Genomic DNA, 23,253 nt, shown 5'->3' with positions numbered 1-23,253 from the left:
ACAGCAAATCACCAACTGCGCATCGGTTCACACTGATGATCCGATGATTGCCGAGCAAGTGGCCATAGCCCTGGCCATCCTGGAAGGTAAAAGGGAGGTCATCTATAGGGACGCTAGGTCAGTTATTGGCGCTTTCGAGCGTGGTTTAATCTCCATGAAAGCCCTGCGCGTGCTCCAGAATGGTAGCCACGACGATATCAAGCACCACGTACTGATATGGTTTCCTGCACATGTTGGACAGGTCCAAGGTGCTCCCCTCAACCTAAACGAGTCTGCCCACGAGGCCGCGCGCGCGCTAACCGACCACGCCGGTACCGGGCAGCGATTCGGGGACGACGGGGTTGCGGAAAACAGGGACGCGCCTGCCACGTACAACGAAATAACAAAACATTTTTACCTCGCGCGAAGACTATATTCACTCCCTCATCCAAAACGTAATAGGCCACAGGCCCTTACGCTCAGACTACTGCAGACCGACACGTACCCTAACCTGAGATACCTTCACGCTATTTATCCTGACGTGTTCCACAATGACGCTTGCGCCGCATGTGGGAGATGTATCCACGCGGGCGCACATGCTCTCGGAGTGCAAGGCAATGTACCCCAACCCCAACACTACATCGGTCAGGTGGGAGGCGGTCCTACGCAGCTCTTTCCTGGCCGACCAACTTTGGGCCGTCCAGCAGACCCGTGGAGGGGCCGACAGGCTTGGCCTAACGGTCCCGACGTGGGAGTCGCCCGCTGCGCGCTGATGCGTGCCTTGCAGGACCACAATAATCAACAAACCAACCATTAGGAGATACATAGGAGATACTAGCTAGATTGAAACCAAAGCTTTGTGCTGTGTCAGCAAGCGATAATTATTCATGTGTCTAAAAGGCTGACGAACGTGACTTGAGCTGTCAGTTTCATGATAAATGACTTTTCACAGAAATTTCTACTGACTACAGCTTTTCGGTCGCATGCTGTAGTTTCATATTATTGTCTTTATAGTGCAACAAATTCATCAATGTCGGCACATACACCACATCAGTCTCACGCATGACGCCGTTGCTGCCACACTAGCACGACAAATTATGCCTTTTTATAGATTAATAATTGAAGGTGTAATTGTACTGATGTGCATAATTTGTGCTCCTGCAAATGTTGTTTCTTTTTTTGTACGTATACCTTGTATATATATGCCTGAATATGTCAGTTCAGCATTGCACAGCTAAAGCTGCTTTACAGTTGCAGCTGCATTAGAGAGGGAGACATACTGGCGGCTCGTAACTGAAGGACAGCGACGTCATTCAGAAACGGTTTTCTGTGGTGAGTGTAGATAAATTTTTCACTCGCTTGTTTCTGGGGAATAAAACTGGAGAGTATTTAGTAGCAAACTTTTTCGTGAGCGTATAATTTACGTTTACAATTGGGTTAACAATGTTTTTGCCTTTGTATACCACGACGAATGTGTAGTGATTAGAGTGCTGGACGGCTCACCAGCAAGTTGGGGGATCAAATTCGGTTCGCGGCGGCAGCATTTTCGATGGCGGTGAATGTGATTGAAGCCGGTGTACTTAGACTTAAACGCATTCTTGAGACGTTTATTGGCTGACACTTGTCGACGATGCTTGACAGCGACAGTCAATGCGGGTACCGACTCTCTGCACGAGCTGCTCTTCTTTTTGCTAAAAGGGCGACCCACTAGAAGGCGCTGGAGAGGACGGCCCACTGTTCGAAGGCTTCGCCACAACTACCCCGGGTATGAAGAGGGAGCCACCTGGCGAACTAACAGCTGTTTACTCTGAGCGGGTCGTGGTAGGCTTTGAGGCACTCCACGTTAACAATGTCGCGCCCTCGACGGCGCATGTCCGAAGGTGGTTCGATGGGTTCGATCAAGTAATTTACAGGGGAAGTGCGTTTGACGACACGGTAGGGGCCTTCGTATTTGGCCAATAGTTTTGAAGATAGGCCAGTTGATGTGGTAGGGATCGAGAGCCAGACGAGCGCTCCAGGGAAGAAAGTGGGCGCAGTAGCACTGGTGTCAGCGTGAATGCCTTTTTGCCGCTCTTGATCATGCGCTGTAAAGGTCCTTGCAAGCTCTCGACACTCTTCAGCAAGCTTGGCTATAGCAGAAATAGGCGCCCACTCGAACGTATCTGGCTTGTACGAAAGTATAGGGTCGATGGTGTGCGACGGGTGCCTTCCTTATAATATAAAGAAAGGTGAAAAGCCAGTAGTGCTCTGAGGGCGGTGTTATATGCGTAGGTGATGAAGGGTACAATGGCATCCCAATTTGTGTGATCGGCGGCGACGTACTTGGAGAGCATGTCGCCGAGCGTACAGTTGAAGCGTTCAGTGAGGCCATTCTTCTGCGGGTGGTAAGCAGCAGTTTTGCGGTGAACAACGTTGCAGTCTTTGAGAATGGCTTCGACGACTTCAGACAGGAAGACGCGGCCTCGATCATTGAGCAGTTCCTGAGTTGGACCGTGTCGCAGGATGAATCGTTGGAGCAGGAAGGAGGCCACATCACTCGCTGTAGCCGCGGGAAGAGCGGCAGTTTTGGCGTATCCCGTGAGGTGGTCCACAGCAACAATGGCCCAGCAGTTACCAGCTGATGTTAGTGAAAGTGGCCCATTCAAATCGATGCCAGCGCGCCCAAACGGCCTGGCAGGGCAAGGTAGAGGTTGCAGACCTACCGGTGACAGTTGCGTTGAAGTTTTGCGGCGCTGACATTCTATGCAGGAGCGAACGAATTTCTGCACGTAGCGGTACATGCAGCGCCAAAAGTACCGTTGGCGAATGCGGTGGTAAGTCTTCGATACCCCGGAGTGCGCACATTGCGGATCAGAATGAAAGAATTCACATATGTCAGAGCGCAGATTGTGGGGTATGACTAGTCGCCACTGGCGGCCGTCACCGTTGTAATTGCGTCGGTGGAGGAGGTCGTCGCGAACGGCGAAATGGTCGGCTTGACGACGCAACGCGCGAGTGAATGGAGTGGATGGATCAGTCAGCAAGTCTATCAGTGAGGCAATCCATTGATCCTTGCGCTGTTCAGTAGCAACGGCATGAATGCTAATGGAAGAAACGGCAAGGTGAGACGCTGAGTCGTGGGCATTGTCGTCAGGCAAGGGAGAACGCGACAGGGCGTCGGCGTCAGCATGTTGCCTTCCGTTGTGGTACAGCACGCGGATGTCGTAGTCTTGCAGGTGAAGGGCCCACCGGGCGAGACGGCCTGAGGGATCTTTCAATGACGACAACCAGCATAGTGCGTGATGGTCGGTGACTACATCAAATGGGCGACCATACAAATAAGGTAGGAACTTGGTAAGGGCCCAGACGATTGCCAGACATTCTTTCTCTGTGACGGTGTAATTAGTCTCAGCTTTTGTAAGCGTACGGCTTGCATACGCCACGACATATTCCGGGAACACTGGTTTGCGCTGCGCAAGGACAGCGCCGAGACCGACACCACTGGCGTCCGTGTGTACCTCTGTAGGGGCAGTAGGGTCGTAGTGGCGGAGTACTGGAGGCGACGTCAACAAACGACGGAGCGTTGTGAATGCGTCGTCACACTGTGATGACCATGAATGGAGAGGCCCGTTACTTCCGAGGAGCTTCGTCAGCGGCGATACGATAGACGCGAAGTTTCGGATGAAGCGCCGAAAGTAGGAACACAGTCCTACGAAACTGCGCAGTTCCTTGACGGATGTCAGCTTGGGGAACTCGGTCACGGCCCGAAGCTTGGCTAGATTGGGAAGAATTCCATCCTCGGACACGACGTAGCCGAGTATTGTCAACTGCCGAGCTGCAAATCGGCACTTCTTTAGGTTCAGTTGAAGACTGGCGTCACTCAGACGCGTTAAAACATGCCGCAGGCGTTGGAGATGCGTGGAGAAGTCCGGAGCGAAAACGATGACGTCATCGAGGTAGCACAGGCACGTCTGCCATTTCAGGTCACGCAGAACGGTATCCATCATGCGCTCTAAGGTGGTGGGCGCATTGCACAGCCCAAACGGCATGACGTTGAACTCGTACAAGCCGTCGGGAGTGACAAAAGCAGTTTTTGGTCGAGCGTCCTCAGCCATAGGTACTTGCCAGTACCCTAAGCGCAAATCGAGAGATGAAAAAAAATCGGCTCCTTGCAGGCTGTCAATCGCGTCATCTACACGCGGTAGTGGGTACACGTCCTTACGAGTGATCTTGTTGAGGCGTCGGTAGACCACACAGAACCGCACAGAACCGTCCTTCTCGACGAGAACGACAGGAGACGCCCAGGGGCTGTTAGAGGGTCGAATAACATCGCGGCGAAGCATGTCGTCCACTTGCTCGTTGATTACACGGCGTTCTGTGGGAGATACGCGATATGGACGTTGCCGTAGTGGTGGTTGTGCGCCTGTGTCGATGCGATGCGCGACAGTGGATGTGCAGCCGAGAGAAGATTGAGCGACATCGAAAGAAGAGCGGAATTCTTCCAACAGGGCCAGAAGCTTGGAACGCTGGACCGGCGTAAGGTTGTCGGCAATGGAAGGACCGAATACATCAGCGGATGATGAAACAGATGTAGAAACAGCACTAAGCGTATTGAAACTTCGGCAGTGCGTGTAATCAGGTTGATCCATGACTTGTGCGTCTTCGATGGGTTCCACGCTGCCGAGACATTCCCCTCGCACCGACGTAACACTGTACGAGGATGAGTTCAGAACAAAAATTGTGGTGCTGCCGTGAGTGACTTGCACGGTCGCGAAAGGAACTAGCAAGCCTTTTCTGGTCAAAACACGATGAGATGACGAGAGGAGTGCAGCGGTGTCGGAAAGACTTGCACAGTAGACTGGCATCGCCATGGACGAGTTTGCAGGCACTTGCGTGTCGTCCCTGACAAGTAACTTGCTTGCAGCAGATGGACTGTCGGCCGGCGTCAAAGAAGATACTTGTGTCAGCTCTATTTTTGCTGGTGCACAATGAATGACGGCGTCGTGACGGGAGAGAAAATCCCATCCTAGGATGACGTCGTGAGAGCATGAAGGAATTATGATGAATTCAACGGCATACATCACGTCCTGAATCATGAGGCGAGCTGTACACATCGCTATAGGGTGAATGCTTTGCGCGCTGGCTGTACGGAGGGAGAGCGCGGAAAGTGGCGTGGTCACTTTGCGCAGTAATCGGCTAAGCTTCGCGTCCATGACGGATACGGCGGCTCCAGTGCCTACAAGGGCAGATGCACGAACACCATCCACAAGCACGTCTATCACGTTCGATGGGCTTTTCTGAGGGCTTTTGTAGTTCGACAGCGTCGCAGCCCTTGCCTCGTGGACTGCGACGACTAGTTTTCCTGGTCACCATCTAGTGGACGTGGCCGCATCGGTGACAGTGAGCGACGTCGCGGAGAATGTGAACGGCGGGTAGATGGAGCGGGTCGGGACGATGGTGACGTTGGCGGCGGTTGGTCATGAAAGTGGCTCAATTGGCTGGGAAAATTGGAGGCGACCTGCGGTTGTTGCACACGATTGCAATAGCGTGCTACGTGACCGACGCAACTACAAGCAAAGCAGATGGGGCGATTGTGAGCGGTGCGCCATCGGTTCGCGGGTCCCATTCATGTCGCGGAACGCGATGGGCGAGCCGGCTGTTGATATAACTGCATAGTGGGCGGCACACGGGGCACGTGGATGACGTCGGGATATGTAGGCGGCACAGTTTCTCCGGAGGCCTTGGGCCCGGCGATGGTTTTGGTATAACCAGGGGGGCCAGTCACAGGAATCGGTTGGGGTGGCTTGGCGACAACTTGGGCGTAACTGAGTGGTGTAGATACTGGAGGCGGCTGGTGGCATTGAGGAACGACCTGCGCGATTTCCTGCTGAATGGCTCGGCGAAGGGGTGGCAGAAGTGTGCTTGACGGCTGTTGAGCACGTTGCGGGGAAGCAAAAGCCAGTAAAGAGACCTGGCGGGCAACTTCCTCACGCACGAATGACTTGATTTCAGCGAGCAAGGTGGTGTGGTCAGGAAGTGTTCACAAGGCCGAGAGATCAGCATCACATGAGGGTGGTCGACGGGTCACCGAGCGCTGCCGCCGCAGCTCCTCCTAACTCTGGCATAGTTTAATGATATCTGCCACAGTGCGAGGGTTCTTGGCCAGGAGCATGGTGAAGGCATCGTCAGCGATGCCTTTTAGAACATGGGTAATTCTGTCAGCCTCTGGCATGCTCGCATCCACTTTCTTGCAAAAGTCAAGGATGTCCTCAATGTAACTTGTGAAGAACTCACCGGTCTGCTGGGCTAGTTCCCGTAACCGCTGTTCGGCTTGCAGCTTCCGAACGGCAGGACGGCCGAACACGTCGACGATGGCGGTTTTAAAAGCGGACCAAGTGGGGAAATCGGATGCGTGGTTGTTGTACCACATGCCGGCCACACCCGCGAGGTAGAAAACCAGGTTGCCGAGTTTACCTGCCGCGTCCCAATGATTAGGGACGCTGACGCGTTCGTACATAGCAAGCCAGTCCTCGACGTCGGTGCCATCCGCGCCGGTGAAGACAGGAGGGTCGCGGATGCGGGGGACACTGTAACATGGCGTCGGCGCAGGAGGAAGCGTTTGCTGTGCGGCGTCTTGGTGCATGGTAGAAGGCACGGTGCGGGATCGAAGCTCCAGGGGCATCGAATGCTAATCGAAGGTGTTAGAAGGGCACAGCACTCTCCGCCAAATTGTTGAGACGTTTATTGGCGGACACTTGTCGACGATGCTTGACAGCGACAGTCAATGCGGGTACCGACTCTCTGCACGAGCTGCTCTTCTTTTTGCTAAAAGGGCGACCCACTAGAAGGCGCTGGAGAGGACGACCCACTGTTCGAAGGCTTCGCCACAGCATGTTAATGCACGCCAGGTGATTGAAATTTCCGCAGCCATCCTATACAGCTCCTCTGATATTTATATCGCAGTTTTGGGACGTTATACTCCGATATATATTGTTATGAGACAATGTCCCACAAAAGTGGTTAGATAGGCGCGGAGAAAGACGCCGTGACTTTGGTGTAGGGCCCCTTTCTGGGTATGCGCCAGGGTACCAAGGATCATCATCATCTTCGTCGTCAGCTCGTGTTTTCCATCTTGGCTTGGGCGTTGGTGCTGTGTAAATACATCTTCAAACGCCTAGTTTCGCATGTACCTTCACGTAACATTTTGGTGGAGGTGCGGGGTAGACAACGCACGACGAAGTTACGCAGCGGACGCCTAGTCGCTGCTTCCGCCATGTCCACCGGCAGCAACGCTTCGTCAACTGCCACGCCCAATGCATCAACGGCGCCGACCTCCCCTGTTTTTCTCGTTTCCGCTCCACCCCGCGATCCCGGCAACTTTTCGGGAACGGAAGGCGAGGACGTGGATGAGTGGCTTAAACTCTACGAGCTCGTCAGCGAAAACCACAGGTGGGACCCAACATTGATGCTGCCAAACATCATCTTTTATTTGCAAGGAAAGGCCAAGGCATGGTTTAATAACAACGTGGACGCGATCACGAGCTAGGACGCATGCCAGACCAAGTTACGCGAGTTGTTTGGTCAAACTGCCGGCTGCAACAGGCCGCCAGGAAAGAACTTGGCACACGTGTTCAGACGTCCACGGAGTCCTACCTGGCGTATATACAAGATGTGCTGACCCTTTGCTGTAAAATTGACCGAACCATGGCTGAAGTTGACAAGGTAGCGCACGTGCTCAAGGGCATTGCAGACGATGCATTTAACCTCCTTGTGTGCAAAGGCTGTTCTACCGTGCAAGATGTTATCTCGGAGTGGCAACGCTTTCAAGAGGTTGAAAACCGTCGCATTGCCCACCACTTTACGCGCCTTGCCAACACTGCTGCGACATCAGCTTGCGAGGATCTTCGTATAGTGACCCAGCCCAATTCACACTCCGGTGACATCACGAGCATCGTGTGCCGCGAAATAGAGGCCATATCACCTGCACCGTTAAGAGCACTAGCACCGAGCGATCCTCAGCCGACCATATCGCTAATACAGACTGTTGTTCGCCAAGAACTAGCCAACGCGGGTATTCACACGGTTAGTTCTGTGCAGTGTCCTGACGCTGTCAGTTGATCTACCTACAGCCACCCACAGCATTATCGCCGCCCTGCTCCGCGTAACCGTGATCCAAATGCGTGGAGGACGCCTGACGACAGGTCGATTTGGTTTCCATGGGAACGAGTAGGACACATTTTCCGCCATTGCCGAAGCACGTGGACCTCACCGTATCGGGCACTCAAGCTTCTCCAACCTCCACTCACCAGCCTATCTCTAGGGCCAGGAACTACCACGGCATGATGGCTCAGCTAATAACGACCCGACCACTACGACCACTGCCCACTGCAGTCACTCACCTTCACCTCGACGTAGATTTTCCCGGTCTCCACCGCCACCCCGTTCCCAGTTCCCATCCCCTGCCCGGCGGTTTTCTTCGGGAAACTAACGGCTGCAGCTCCTGCAGGTGACGCTGCTGATACGACTTGCTCTCGAATTCCTCTGTTGACGCTGCCGACCAATCAGAACCTGATCGGCGTTGAAGTAAACGGTTTATCTGTTAAAGCCATGGTGGACATTGACGCCCATATTTCTGTGATGAGCTTGCACATTCGTAACCGCCTAAAGAAAGCCCTTACTCCAGCCCCTTCACGCAGTTTTCGTGTTGCTGATGGTGGTACGGCTTTTGTTATTGGCGTCTGTACTGCACGCGTCACTATCGCCGGCCGTCAAACTTCAGTTCTATTTATGTTCTCTCTCACTGCACCAATGATGTTATCCTCGGTCTTGACTTTTTGTCCACTCATTCAGCCCTCATCGACTGTTCAGCTGGTACTGTGCAACTTGACCTACCGTGTCCGATTGATCCGCCCAGTCCACCCCAAGCTCGTATATTCTCTGCTGAGCATGTCCGTTTGTCACCGCAAACTGTGACCTGCATCACCGTAATGCCCTCACCACTTGTATCCGACGGCGACTATGTGCTCGCGCCCATTACATCCATTCTTTTGACTCGCAGTGCTACCTTACCTCACACTGTTATTAAGTTACGTGCGAACCGCGCCTTCATTCCTGTGCTTAACTTTGCTCTGTGTCCACAAGTGCTCCCGCGTAGAATTGCCCTCGCCATGCTCAATTCCTCTGACGAATGCGTCATCTCAGCTCTGTCTTCGAACGATGGTGTACACTAGCTACACGCATGCTCGATCTTCGCAAGCAAGCCCGTCTGCAGGCGTTAAAAAAGGATCGCGCCAGACCTTTTGCCGCACCAAGCTGACGCACTCCTTCGCGTCCTTGAGTCATACTGGGACGTATTTGACTTTTGTGATCGTCCGATAGGTCAAACCACAGCTGTAAAGCACCGTATTGACACCGGCGATGCCTCCCCTGTCTATCGGCGGCCATAGCGCGTATCTACAACGGAGCGTCACATAATTCAAGCAGAAGTCGATGAAATGCTCGCCAGAGACATAATCGAGCCATCATGTAGTCCATGGGCTTCCCCTGTAGTTCTTGTCAAAAAGAAAGACAACACTTGGCGATTCTGTGTTGACTACCGATATCTGAACAAGATTACCAAAAGACGTCTACCCGCTACCGCGCATAGACGACGCTCATGATTGTCTTCACGGCGCTAAGTATTTTTCATCCATTGATCTAAGATCAGGGTACCGGCAAATTGCTGTCGACGACATGGACCGCAAAAAGACCGCTTTTGTCACGCCCGATGGTCTATATCAGTTTAAGGTGATGCCTTTCGGGTTATGCAACGCTCCGGCCACCTTCGAGCGGATGATAGACTCTCTTTTGCGTTGGCTGAAATGGTCAATTTGTCTATGTTACCTTGACGACATTATCGTCTTTTCTCCTACCTTTGAGACCCACCTTGACCACCTATCCTCAATACTGGCTGTTTTTTGCAATGCCGGTCTCAAACTGAACTCGTCAAAGTGCCACTTCGGACGCCAGCAACTAACCATGTCGGGTCACCTTGTCGACTCCTCTGGTGTACGCCCTGATCCCAATAAAGTGCGAGCCGTGCGGAACTTCCCCATTCCGACCTGCACCAAGGAAGTCCGCAGCTTTCTCGGTCTGTGCTTGTACTTTCGACGTTTTGTGAACAACTATGCGGAAGTAGCCCATCATCTCACAAACTTACTGAGAAAAGATGTCTCATTCACATTGGGTGCTGCGCAGGCTACACTGTTCTCTACGCTCATTGCATTGCTAACAGAACCACCTGTCCTGGCCCATTTTGACAATGCCACCCCTACAGAAGTCCGCACCGTTGCCAGTAGCCACGGAATTGGTGCTGTTTTGGTCCAGCATCAAAGCGGCTGTGCCCGCGTTATCGCCTATGCCAGCCGTCTCCTCTCTCAGGTGAAAAAGAACTACTCAATCACTGAAAGGAAATCTTGCTCTCGTTTGGGCAGTAGCAAAATTTCGGCCCTATTTACACGGTCGACATTTCACCGTCACAACCGATCACCACGAACTTTGGTGGCTCGCATCCTTGAATAACCCCACTGGGCGCCTTGGGCGATGGTCATTACGACTCCAAGAGTAGTGCTACTCAGTGTTCTACAAATCTGGGCGCTTACACTATGACGCTGATTGCTTATCTCGGAATCCAGTGGACCCACCTGAGGCGTTCGATGAAGCGCCATGTGTCCTGTCTCTCTCCGCTTTAAGCAACATCCGTGAGGAACAGCGCCGAGACCCTGTCTTACGTAACATCATCGAGAAGCTTCATTCTGCGGCACCCGATCCGTCTACTCAACTGTTCGTGTTCAAGGATGGTACATTGTACCGTTACAACGTCTACCCTGATGGACACGAACTGCTCCTTGTGGTACCTTCCAACTTACACGGAAGCGTGATTGGCCAGCTCCACGACGCCGGTCACCTCGGACTGTCTCGGACGTATGACCGTGTACAGCGTCGATTTTCCTGGCCCAGTCTTCATGGCTCGGTCCGCAGCTACGTCGCCTCATGCGACCAGTGTCAACGACGAAAAAACCTTCGGTGAGCCCTGCTGGGTTCCTCCAACCACTTTACGTTCCCTTTGATCCGTTCTTTTGACTTGGTCTTGACCTCCTAGGTCCTTTCCCTGCGTCCACTTCTGGGAATAAGTGGATAGCTGTTGCGACGGATCACACAACCCGGTACGCCAATACACGGGCTCTACCAACCAGCTGTGCCACAGGCGTCGCCGATTTTCTTCTGCACGACGTCATACTGCATCATGGCGCACCATGCCAACTCTTCACAGATCGTGGGCACTATTTTTTTCCCGAGTTATCGAAGACCTGCTTCGCTCCTGTGAGACAAAGCATAAATTTACGACAGCATACCACCCGTAAACTAATGGACTGACTGAGCGATTCAACCGGACATTAATCGATATGCTCGCCATGTGCGTATCGTCCAACCACCAAGACTGGGACGTTGCATTGCCTTTCGTTACGTTCGCCTATAATTCCTCACGCCACGATGCAGCTGGTTTTTCACCTTTCTATCTTGTGTTTGGCCGTAATCCAACTTTACCGTTTGACACTATCTTTCCGACAGCCGTCGACTCGACGACCGAATACGCCCACGATGCTATCACTAGAGCTCGAAAAGCACGAGATGTTGCCCGTCAGCGCCTCTTAGCATCGCAATATCAACAGCGGCAGTGTTACAACTCCCATCATCGCCAAGTTTCTTTTACTCCGGGTTCTCTTGTGCTATTGTGGACTCCGACCAGGCGCGTTGCACTTTCTGAAAAACTGCTTTCCCGCTACTCGGGGCCCTACCGCGTATTGCGCCAGGTGACACAGGTTTTGCTTGCTTGTTCCTTTCTTTTGTGGCTCTCACCCACTAAGGGGGATTGGCCAAGAAGCCGGTGGTTAATGCAAGTAAATACCTATAGATTTTCTAGATTAGGGGAATATGATTACTGTGTTTTGACTGTAAAATTAATTTGGCGCAATGTCAGAAAAAAGAAAAGACACAGGTGATTTACGAGATAGTCCCGCTCGAGTCTTCCTCCTCCTCCCCTTCACTGTCTACAGACATTGTTCATGTATCTCGACTTAAGCTCTACCACTCGGCAACATCACAGAAAGCACCGAGACGGGGCTTTAGCGCCCGGGGGTTATGTTATGAAACAATGTGCCACAAAAACGGTTAGATAAGCGTGGAGAAAGACGCCGCGATTTTGGTGTAGGGCCCCTTTGTGGGTATGCGCCAGGGTGCCAAGGATCATCATCATCGTCGTCAGCTTTTGTTCTCCATCTTGGCTTGCGCGTTGGTGCTGTGTAAATACATCTTCAAACGCCTAGTTTCGCGTGTACCTTCAAGTAACAATATTATAAATGATTATCATACGTCTTTGTCTTAACGTGTTTTACGAAGGCACGTTTCCAATGGAAAACCTTTAGGTAACCGTCTATCACAAGTGCCCGAGGTTAAGTGGCTGTTGTTATGGAAGAATAGTTTAAAAGTCATAGAGACTGTGAGCCCATGTGCATTGAAATCCACTCACTATAACAAAATAGGAGACCAATGCTGTAAGAAATTTTTAGGTTGTGCATGGTGTGTAGGTTAAATATCAAATATATAATATTGTTATTTAATATGGTCGTGCTTTGGATCGCAGGGGTCGTGGATATTGAAGCTTGCAGTTCCTGTGCTGTATATAATTTCCCCTCGGGCCGCGCTTTTATGAGGAGAGGTTGAAGTTGCCGTTCGAGTAACGCAGCCTTCCAGCCTAGTGGCACCTCTTCGCATTCCTTTCTGCGGGAAGAACCACCGACCTCAAAACGACGGACACATTTAATGTTACTTATTGTGCTCATCATGCAACGAGAATGGCCAGCATTCTTCATCTATGCTTTCTTGAGCCGGCTGTATTGATATGCGCTCGCAGCAACGCTGGCACGGCTTTACTAGCGCCCAAAAGCATACCATACGCGGGACAATATTGCCACAGGCATGGAACGAGGTTTAGCCATGCCAATGCGAGTATGTGCCATGGTGTGAAAGAAGAAGAAGACGGTTGGTGTGCTCGTGCTCTAACGTTCGGTTCGGCTCGCGGTCCAGTGCTGCTCCTGTGAACAGACGTTGTAGTCGTTCTGTGATCACGTGACAATTTCTGGTGGAGGTGCTGGGTAGTGTTGTATGCACTGCAATCAGAAGCAAGGTCCCGACACTAGTCGCTACTCGGAAGAACCAGCTGACCTACGGCGTAGCAGGTGACAACTAGGCCTACCTCCTGAATTCGGACCATTTCCACAACTCAGCAGTATTATGGCTAGTGCGGGAACGCAAACCCAAGAAACATCAACGCTGCCTCCTCCATGGTTCTTCAACGTCCCGCGTACTCCGAAGCCGTTCCACGGTGACGCTTACGAGGACGTCGACGACTGGCTTGACGACTACAACCGTGGCGGCAGCGTCAACGAGTGGAATGAGAAGTGAAAGCTTCGGTATGTCTACTTTTATCTCGTGGACTGTGCGCGCACTTGGTTAGAAAACCATGAAGCCACTATGACAACCTGGCCAGAGTTTTGCAACCAGTTGCGAAATACCTTTCGAAGCTCTGACCGAAAGGAGCAAGCGGAACGGCTCCTCAATTCCCGAAACCAGCGTCTGAACGAGAGTGTTGCCATGTTCGTTGAGGACATGACGCGGCTGTTCAGGCAAGCCAACTCCTCAATGACGGAAGAGAAGAAGATGCGTTTCTTAATGCGGGGAGTGAAAGAGCAGCTGTTCGCGGGACTAGTGCGGAACCCTCCCAGCACTGTAGCGAATTTCCTCCGCGAAGCCACGACAATGGAGAGAATGCTAAGGCAGCGTTCGTACCAGTATGAGCGTCCTGGCAGTCTTTCTTCAGTGTCGTCGGCCCTACCAACACCTGACGTCACGACTGTAAAAGACCTGACGGAGATCATGCGCAGTATTGTGCACGAAGAGCTGCAAAAGCTGCACGTGGTGTCTTCTCCGCCCCATGTTGCTGCTCTAACGGATGTCGTTCGCGAAGAGGTCCGGCAGCTGGTGCACCCCATGACGACTCTGCGTGCAGCCGAAGTCCAGCCCATGACGGCCCCGCGTCCAGCCGAAGCTCCGCTATTAACGTACGCGGAAGCACTACGTACTCCTGCACCGGCTGTTGGCTATCCGTCCCGTCCGTCCACCCTGCAGACGGCACCGTCGTTCTACTCGGGACTACCGCAGTACGGCAACCCACCCTTTACACGGAAGTCCAGTGTATAGCGTGCTCCCGACAACCGGCCTCTATGTTATCACTGTGGTGAACCAGGTCACATCTTCTGTGAGTGCGCCTACAGGCACATGGGTCTTCCTGGCTTTCGTCCGGATGCTCATCGACCCAGAGATGGTGAGCGGCCCCGTGCTATCGCCGAATACTTGGCAAGCCAACGATCCTCAACCCTTCCGCGTCGCCAATCCCGCTCACCATCTCCACGGCGTTTCACGTCACCTGGCCAACAATCAACCTTTGCGGACGTCCTTGCAGGAAGATTGCCTAGATCCACAAGCCCGCGCCGGGGAAACTAAGAACAGCGACCTCTGGGGGTGAGGCCGCTGTTGATCCCCCGATTTGCCTTCCGACATCCGACGACATTCTTTCACCGACGTGTGCCATCGACGACAAACGCGTCTCTGCTCGTATCTCTGTCCTTGTCGACAACCACCCGCTGACCGCTCTGGTAGATACGGGTGCCGATTATTCTGTTATAAGCGCTGACCTCGCTGCACAGCTAAGAAAGGTAACCACACCTTGGGGACATGGAACCAACCGCCGGACTCCGGGAGGTCACCTATTGACACCGCTAGGAATGTGCACTGCCCGCCTCCGAATTCGTGAGTCGACGTACATTGTTTCCTTCGTTGTATTGCGCGAATGCTCCCAAAACCTGATTCTCGAAATGGATGGCTCCGCGAGCATGGAGCCATTATTAGCCTTCGCGACCTGCTCATAACGTTATCTAACGACCATACAGCTCTACGAAAGGATGCAGTTGCGCCTACCACAACACTTCGAATTGCTGACGACACCATCGCACTGCCGCCACGAGCCAGTATGTAGGTAACTGTGGAGAGCGACCGTGACAACAAGAGTAGTGGCATCGCGGAAACTAACCTCTCGGTGCTCTTGGCTCGGCAGATTTGTGTCGCGCGTGCTATCGTCAAACTGAAACATCGGAGGACTCAGCTTCTGATCACGAATTTCGGCGGCCAGTACCAACACTTGGCAACGCGAACAGCAATCGCGAACTTTGAAGCCATCGATGACGAAGAATGTTCCACTATCGCTCCGATTGCCACTGCTGCCGAAGGTAACACTGCATTAGCCAGTACATTTGACGTGAATTGCCAGCTATCCTGTGCGCAGCAACAGCAGATACGCATGATTTTACGTACGTATAGTGATTGCTTTGCGTCTACCTCCAGAATCAAGCAGACCCCAACCGTGAATCACCGCATTATAACGGACCCTACCAAACGGCCTGTACGAGAGCACGCCTACCGCGTGTCGCAAAAAGAACAAGAGGCAATACGTTTTCAAGTGAAACAGATGCTCGACGACGACGTCATCCAACCCTTGAACAGTCCATGGGCGTCACCCGTCGTACTTGTTAAAAAGAAAGACGGCACTCTTCGATTTTGCGTCGATTACCGGAAGCTCAACAAAGTGACGAAGAGAGACGTCTACCCTCTCCCACGCTTAGATGATTCACTGGATCGACTTCGACATGCCCGATATTTTTCCTCAATGGATTTACGCAGCGGCTACTGGCAGATCGAGGTCGATGAACGTGACAGGGAAAAACAGCATTCATAACTCTCGATGGCCTCTACGAATTCAAAGTGTTACCATTTGGATTGTGCTCTGCACCGGCAACGTTCCAAAGGATGATGGACACCGTCCTGTCCGGTCTGAAGGGGGAATCCTGCCTCGTGTATTTAGACGACGTCGTTGTTTTTTCTAAAACATTTGAGCAACATTTACAACGACTTCAGTCCATCTTCGTCACTATTCGATCCGCAGGCCTACCTCTAAAACCGGAGAAGTGTCATTTCGGCTAAGAAGAACTAAAGTTTCTCGGCAACCTTATCAGTCACGATGGCATTAGACCAGACCCAGAAAAGACCATGGCTGTTGCTGCATTTCCTCCACCTTCGAACAAACGAGATTTGCGCCGGTTTTTGGGTCTCTGCGCTTACTACAGACGCTTTGTCCAGAGCTTTGCCAACATCGCTGAACCCCTTACCCGTTTAACGAAGGAGGATACTCCTTTTGTGTGGGGTCCAGAGCAGAGAGCCGCTTTTTCCCAGCTTCAGCAGCGCCTTCAGAGTGAACCCTTACTAGGGCACTTTGATGAAGATGCCACCACCGAACTTCACAGTGACGCAAGCAACATCGGTCTTGGTGCAGTACTCGTCCAGTGGCAAGACGGCGCTGAACGTCCCATCGCTTATGCTAGCCGCATTTTGTCATCTGCGGAAACTAACTACTCGACCACGGAGAAGGAATGTCTTGCTGTTATTTGGGCGATAACAAAGTTCCGACCGTATCTGTATGGCCGTCAATTCAGAGTAGTTACGGACCATCATGCCCTCTGTTGGCTGGCCAATCTCAAGGACCCTTCAGGGCGCCTCGCGAGGTGGAGCTTACGCCTTCAAGAATTTGAGGTTACAGTCGTCTACAAGTCGGGCCGCAGGCACACTGATGCTGATTGCCTTTCGCGCGCACCCCTCGCGACGACATTGAGGGACGATGATACCGATGGCCATTTTCTGTGTGCAGTCAGTGAATCTGACTTGGCCCAACAACAGTGGAATGACTCAGAGATCCAACAACTTATCAAATACCTTCAAGGTCGCAGCTCGAGTCCACCATCGGCATTCGCACGTTCAGGGTCATTTTGTCTCCGCGACGACATCGTCTACAAAAAGAACTTCAAACCTTATGCAACTGAGTACCTCCTCGTCGTTCCACCAGGTCTACGTGCTGACATTTTATCTGCCTGCCACGACGAGCCTTCTTCCGGCCACCTAGGATTCGCACGTACCCTTGCCCGGATTCGGACTCGCTACTACTGGCCAAAGCTCACCCAGGATGTCAAGCATTACGTTAAAACGTGCAATCATTGCCAGCGCCGTAAAGCCCCACCTGTGCGCCCTGCTGGTTTATTGCAGCCTGTTGCACCCCCGTCACAACCGTTTGAATGAATCGGCATGGACTTGCTTGGGCCCTTCCCGAAGTCACATGATGGCAACCGCTGGATCGTAGTCGCTACTGACTATTTAACGAGGTACTGCTAAACGAAAGCCCTACAACGAAGCACCGCCAATGAGGTTGCGTATTTTTTCATCAACAACATCGTCCTCTGTCATGGAGCGCCAACAGTTCTTATCACTGACCATGGAACAGCCTTTACAGCCCAATTGATGCAAGACGTCACGAGACTTAGTGGAACAGCTCATCGCAAAACAACCGCATACCATCCACAAACCAACGGTCGGACGGAGAGATTAAACAAGACGCTCGCTGACATGTTATCTATGTACGTCGACCGTAATCAGAAAAACTGGGATGCAATTTTGCCATACGTAACGTTCGCTTACAACACTGCGGTTCAAGAGACTACGGGTTTCACTACATTCCGGTTGCTTCACGGCCGAGAAGCAATTACGATGCTTGATGCCATGCTGTTGCCTGACACGACCGACATTACTACTGATGCGAACGACTTTATCCGGCTCGCCGACGCGGCCCGCCAGCTTGCACTCGAGCGGATCCGAAAACAACAACGAATCGACTCGCAGAGGTACAACTCCCGTCATCGCCATGTCATTTACCAACCCGGTGATCTGGTCTGGTTGTGGATCCCCGTTCGCAAAAGGGGCCACTCGGAAAAGTTACTTCACCGCTACTTCGGTTCCTATAGAGTACTACGGCGCCTCACAGATGTCAACAACGAAATTCTGCTTGAAGACACAGCTCAGCGATCTCAACGTTCCCAGCAGGCCGACGTTGTTCATGTGTCACGGATGAAGCCACACTACCCCCGAGCCACCTGACACTGCTTCATCACGCGTCTTTGTGCGTGTACGGGACTACTTTAACTTTTAATCGGCATTGGTCATCGGGGTGGTACTTTTTTTTTCGAAGGGGGGGGGGTAATGCCACAGGCATGGAACGAGGTTTAGCCATGCCAATGCGAGTATGTGCCATGGTGTGAAAGAAAAAGAAGACGGTTGGTGTGCTCGTGCTTTAACGTTCGGTTTGGCTCAACGTCCAGTGCTGCTCCTGTTAACAGACGTTGTGGTCGTTCTGTGACCACGTGACAATATTAATGATTTCTATTTATACGAAGCATGAAGGCGGCTGCACACACAAGGTAGGGGTGTCCGTGTAATTGCTATTGGAATACAAGGGGCACCAAGCCCGTCGTGGTCGAACGTGGTTAGCCTTGAGATATTGCGATAGAACAAGTGGCATCTGTGCGTCTTCTTGTTTGGGCTTTGTTCTCTCTTGATGAACAATATTCCCGGTCGACGGAGTTCGAGCATAAGGATCGTGCGGTAGGAGTAAGACACGGAAAACATAAAACTGCGCCTAGATACAGGAAACAAGAAAATAATGAGTAGTGGTTCAACTCAGCTATACCAGGCTATACGTAACGTGAGGTGAAGCAATGCAAAGGCCGGTTTGTCCGGCCCCGACCAAGAACATCATGCTCCGGCCCACACAAGCCCAGCCCGGTGTTTTTAAATACAGCCCGTACCCGGCTCAGGCCCGCCAGACTTGGCCACGGCCGAGTCCGGCCTGTTTCAGCCAGCTATGCCTCAAAGATAAACAAGGCACGGTCCACTCTTTGATTATTGCGAAGATACATTCTTCGCCCAAATTGAATTCTAGTAAGTGTTTTGGAACTTCTGCAAGTGTAAAGACTTTTTTCTGGTATACTCTGTGTACTTTTAGTTAATTATGCTCGTTAAACGTTTGCGAAATACATGCGGGGTAACAAAAATAAGTGTAATCATAGCTGGCTGTCTCTTGCACACAGTGCGAACCCTGGAATCTTGTTTTTGCGTTTCAAAAAAAAAAAAACGATCACATGTACTACCCCTATGAAGTGGACAAAATAGAAAAAAATTTATAGTCTTCACTAATTGCCTGCCACCCGGGGCTGTCGAGAAAGAGTAACACGTTTCCTTCAAGGTCGTTTATTACACCATGTAATAAAAAAGACGCAAGAGCTATTTCGGGGAGGAAACCACCAGGCTGGTTAGCGATACATAAATTAAAGCTATCGTGCCAACCCCTCGGCTGTCTCCTACGTACACTGTGTTTTTAAGCTAAAACAAGGTTATTGGTCCAACCATTCTTCCCCGAGTGGCCGCCCCCGCAGTTCTATAATCTCGCAAAGCCAGCCACGCCCATTAGCAATAGGCCACCGCCCTAGTTTCCCGAAGATGCTTATTTAGGCATCTTCTTGTGACAGCCTTTGATCTTTCAATTGTATGTTCTTTGATGAAAAATCTCCCCGGAGCTTCATTGGCGCTCAGCGCAGGGCAGTCTACAGCATGGCGTCAAGTCAAGAGAAGGAAACTTGCTTGAACCTGTGGCGCACACCCACGCTGGAGATTAGTGTAGAACGGAATTGTTTTCATAAGATAATTTTTACTAAAGGGCTGGGATTGGTTTATTTAAGAGAAAGGAGAAAGAAGACACAGTATGGAATACTGCAATGCTATAGAAGCGATTCAGCGGCAGTTAGAAATTTAAACAAGAAACTTGGAAAAGTAAAAAAACAAACAAGAACAAATATTGATTCCAAAATTCAAATATATTTGAAGTGAACTGCTGCAATGCGTCAGCAATCTTCCCGTCACTGTGGCCAAGAGACAAATTCCTGACACAAAGTACGTTCTGCGCATTGGAGTTCATTCTAAGGAGGCTAGAACGGCACCTAAAGTATTTTGCGTAATGCAGACTGTCTGTCACCAGAAATAAGATGATTCTCGGTTGACTCATTTACTTCTCAAACAAAACAATAAGAGGAGGCTGCCAGACCCACTCTGTGTAAACATAAATTAAGCTTCGGAGTCAGACAACACAGTCTAGCGATGGCGAATTCTAATGGGTCGAGTTTGACGTAATTTACTATTCCAAATGATGAACTGTCTGAAATATGATGTGGCCGTGATTGAAGGGGCAGAACATTCATTCAACCGCAGTTTTCTTCCTAATCTAGCATCTATAATGAATTTGGATGGTGTTCAAACTTCTATAACAGGTCGATTTAAAGATGAGTTTGCCAGTGAATCTGTCATTTCATTTATATAAATGTCCTTACGTCCTGGAACCAAGACCAATTTGATCAGATTGAGATGCGAGGGAACTAATGTTTTGGAAGCACTTTGAGCATGCGAGTTCTGATCTGCAGTAAGGGAGGCACACCCTGATAGTGAATCCGTTAAAATTACTGCGAACCTTACTGAAGCAGTTATTTTATCGAGAGCTAGAATCATCGCAAAGCATTCTGCTTCAAAGAAGGGCACAAAATCGACAAGGCGAAAAAGAAAGGACCTATGTAGTTAAGGAAAAAATATCATCTTTTTTTCACTTTGTGATGCATCAGTGTCTACGACTGTTTTCATTGGCGCATAGACAAAGTAATCCATTCATATAGCTCCTAAAAACTTAGGTGGAATGAATTTTAACTTTTCGGAATGATATCATCATACTCTATTTTAATCGCATTGATACTGTTCCAAAATGAATGCACGTCAACAATTTTAATGCTTAATGCGCCCAGAAAAGGCTGCATAACCAGAATTTGAGTCGTACAAAATATCGGCCAGTACTGTCCCGAAAACAAGTGAGGACGGGCAACAATAACGGTTTCTAAACGCCTTACCAGTGATTTATACAGCCTGACAAATGACTCTGTAGGTAATAATTTAAAACGGGTACCAAGCGAAGAAAGTTCAGTTTGCAAATACAAGACCTTCATTGCTACAAACTTGGGGATACCAAAGCATACTCTCAAGGCTTGTCTCTCGATGACTACTAAAGAATATGTCTTGTGAGCGGGTACCCAAGCGTGTAGTACGCGCCCACACTCAAGCATCGGGCGAACATTCATACGCTACGCTGAGAGAAGAGTTTTTCTACGCATACCTAACCGAACATTACTAGTTTACAATCGAAGTGTCCAACAAACAAGCCCCTGCCCCACTACCCTTCTTCGTCTCTTCAATGCTTGTCACACGCAATTTCCTTCATCTTCCACCCCAACAATTTCAGTAACCTTTTCTTATTATTCCCCGCGGGCAGCCGTCGATATCAATCTTCCTGAAATTCTCTCCTCCCCCCCCCCATGAATACCACACAGTGAATATTTTCACTTTATTTGCTCCAGTATGGTAATATACAAGCGCAGTAGCTTAAGGGGACATGCGACTAATAAACACATTTATTCTAGATTCATATATTTTCGGTTTAATAGCCTTGATAAGTGTAGTTTAAGAACTTTCATGGCAAGCGAAAAATCAAGGGTCTAGTTAAACTGGAAGTAGGCTTATATCACATTTGCAGAGCACAAGGTGTTTATAAACAACCAAAGAGAGCTGATTGTCTAGAGTCCCCTTGAACTAGTCCCCTAGCTGCTTACCTTTGCATCTCGCGCGAGGAGTTCACCAAAGCCTCGTCAGTGAAGTGACATTTCCATACAGCCAAGGGGACAGCAATTTAGAAGCAACGGCGCTTCGGCAAGGAATCGTAAAAAGATTGCAAAATGACTATATTACTAATAAGTGAAAAAGGTTTCGTCACCTTCTACACATATTTTTAAACCAAATATAACTAAGAATATTGTTTGTGTAATTTATGATTGCGTATAAAATGAAATAGGTTTTAAAAGCACCAGAGTGTTTTGATATGACGGCTGGCCTTCCGCATAGCAGACGACATCGTCGTCGTCTGCTTCGGCGTCATGGCTGACCCGTGCTCGTTGTAGCAGCCCCCTTTCTCAATTTCTATCGTTTACACATAGTACAATGCAGTAAACTGGGCGATATGAGCTCATAAGTATCTTGCATACTTACTTTAGTAAGTTGTGATGCCGCATACAGGCCGAGCGAAGTGACAACGCTGGTCACACAAGCTTGCAGCAATGAATCGTTTTATTGAAAGTCAATCAATCAATGTTTACACAAAATAAAGGCCACGTAAGCAACAATTTAGCACGTACAGCAGTGAACAATGTGCATGCATCAGCGTTCATGTGCAAAGAAGGTAAACGTACTACGCATAGCTTCAACGCAGATGCCCGGAGCACAGAAGCTGTCCAGTGCTGACTGATATATCCATCGCATTGCACGAAACCTTTGCTGCAGTAAGTAAAGGCATACCACTTACGTCCCTGAACTTGTTGACAGTATTCGGTAAACTTACTCTAACTGGTAATAACATAAATGCGTGCCTTTCACGAGCAGTGCGGCGAGACTGTTTGTGTCCTGGTCCGCATTGCCAACTAAAGTGTATCACTTTCCAATTTTCTACGCTTTCGCACTTTTCATGCTTCTGAATGTCTGAAATGAAATGAGGAACGGTTTTTATGCTTACCATTCCGAAAGCTTACAAATAAAATCGTCAAAAAAAGGCTTCGTTCGGTTTCGTTCACCTACGCGGCCAGGTGCGCTGTCGTCGTTTCGATGGTGGCGACTCCTCACGCTGTGGCCGCGAAGCTCGCAACATGCCATGGGCCTGGCATCGTGCTCAAAATGACCAAGATTCCGAAACTCCCATAATCGAAGTAATCATTTTATAAAGCACAATCTTGCCACACAGATGAACTTGTGGTAAACTTACCACGTCGCAAAATGACGTTCACTTCCATCTCTCTGCTTCACAACCAAAGGCGCGAAATGGTGTAGGAAAAGGTGAAGCGGTCTCCCGCATACCGAATAAAAGCGGCAATAAAAAGTTGGCCACGTATTTTTGTGCTTCATTGCAAAGGACGTCACAAGTGCGAACTAGCCACCTGATCAACATCGATGAGCTTCGAGCAGAGGCGTAAACTTTCACAGGGTGGCTTAATCGTTGGATAGACACTAGTAGACAGACAGATAGACCAACACTTTAGCGTTGAAGTATCCCTAGAAAAAGTTAATAGTTCATATTGAGACCCTTGACCACGCGCTTCGTTTCTTCGTCGCTCCCGCGTGTAACGA

The 23,253-nt window shown here is 50.4% G+C and overlaps 1 long non-coding RNA gene across 1 annotated transcript in view; it reads left to right on the top strand.

Moving 5' to 3' along the window:
* The first annotated feature begins 1,210 nt into the window (after nucleotides 1–1,210).
* Nucleotides 1,211–23,253, top strand: part of LOC142768638 (uncharacterized) — a 43,176-nt gene continuing 21,133 nt past the window's right edge. Inside the window, exon 1 of the long non-coding RNA XR_012885372.1 lies at nucleotides 1,211–1,311. This is a non-coding gene — a long non-coding RNA (uncharacterized LOC142768638). The remainder of the gene's footprint in view (nucleotides 1,312–23,253) is intronic.

This window comes from Rhipicephalus microplus, chromosome 8 (assembly GCF_043290135.1).
Source record: "Rhipicephalus microplus isolate Deutch F79 chromosome 8, USDA_Rmic, whole genome shotgun sequence".
Classification (NCBI taxonomy): Eukaryota; Metazoa; Arthropoda; class Arachnida; order Ixodida; family Ixodidae; genus Rhipicephalus; species Rhipicephalus microplus.
This window is presented reverse-complemented; position numbering and strand designations above follow the sequence as displayed.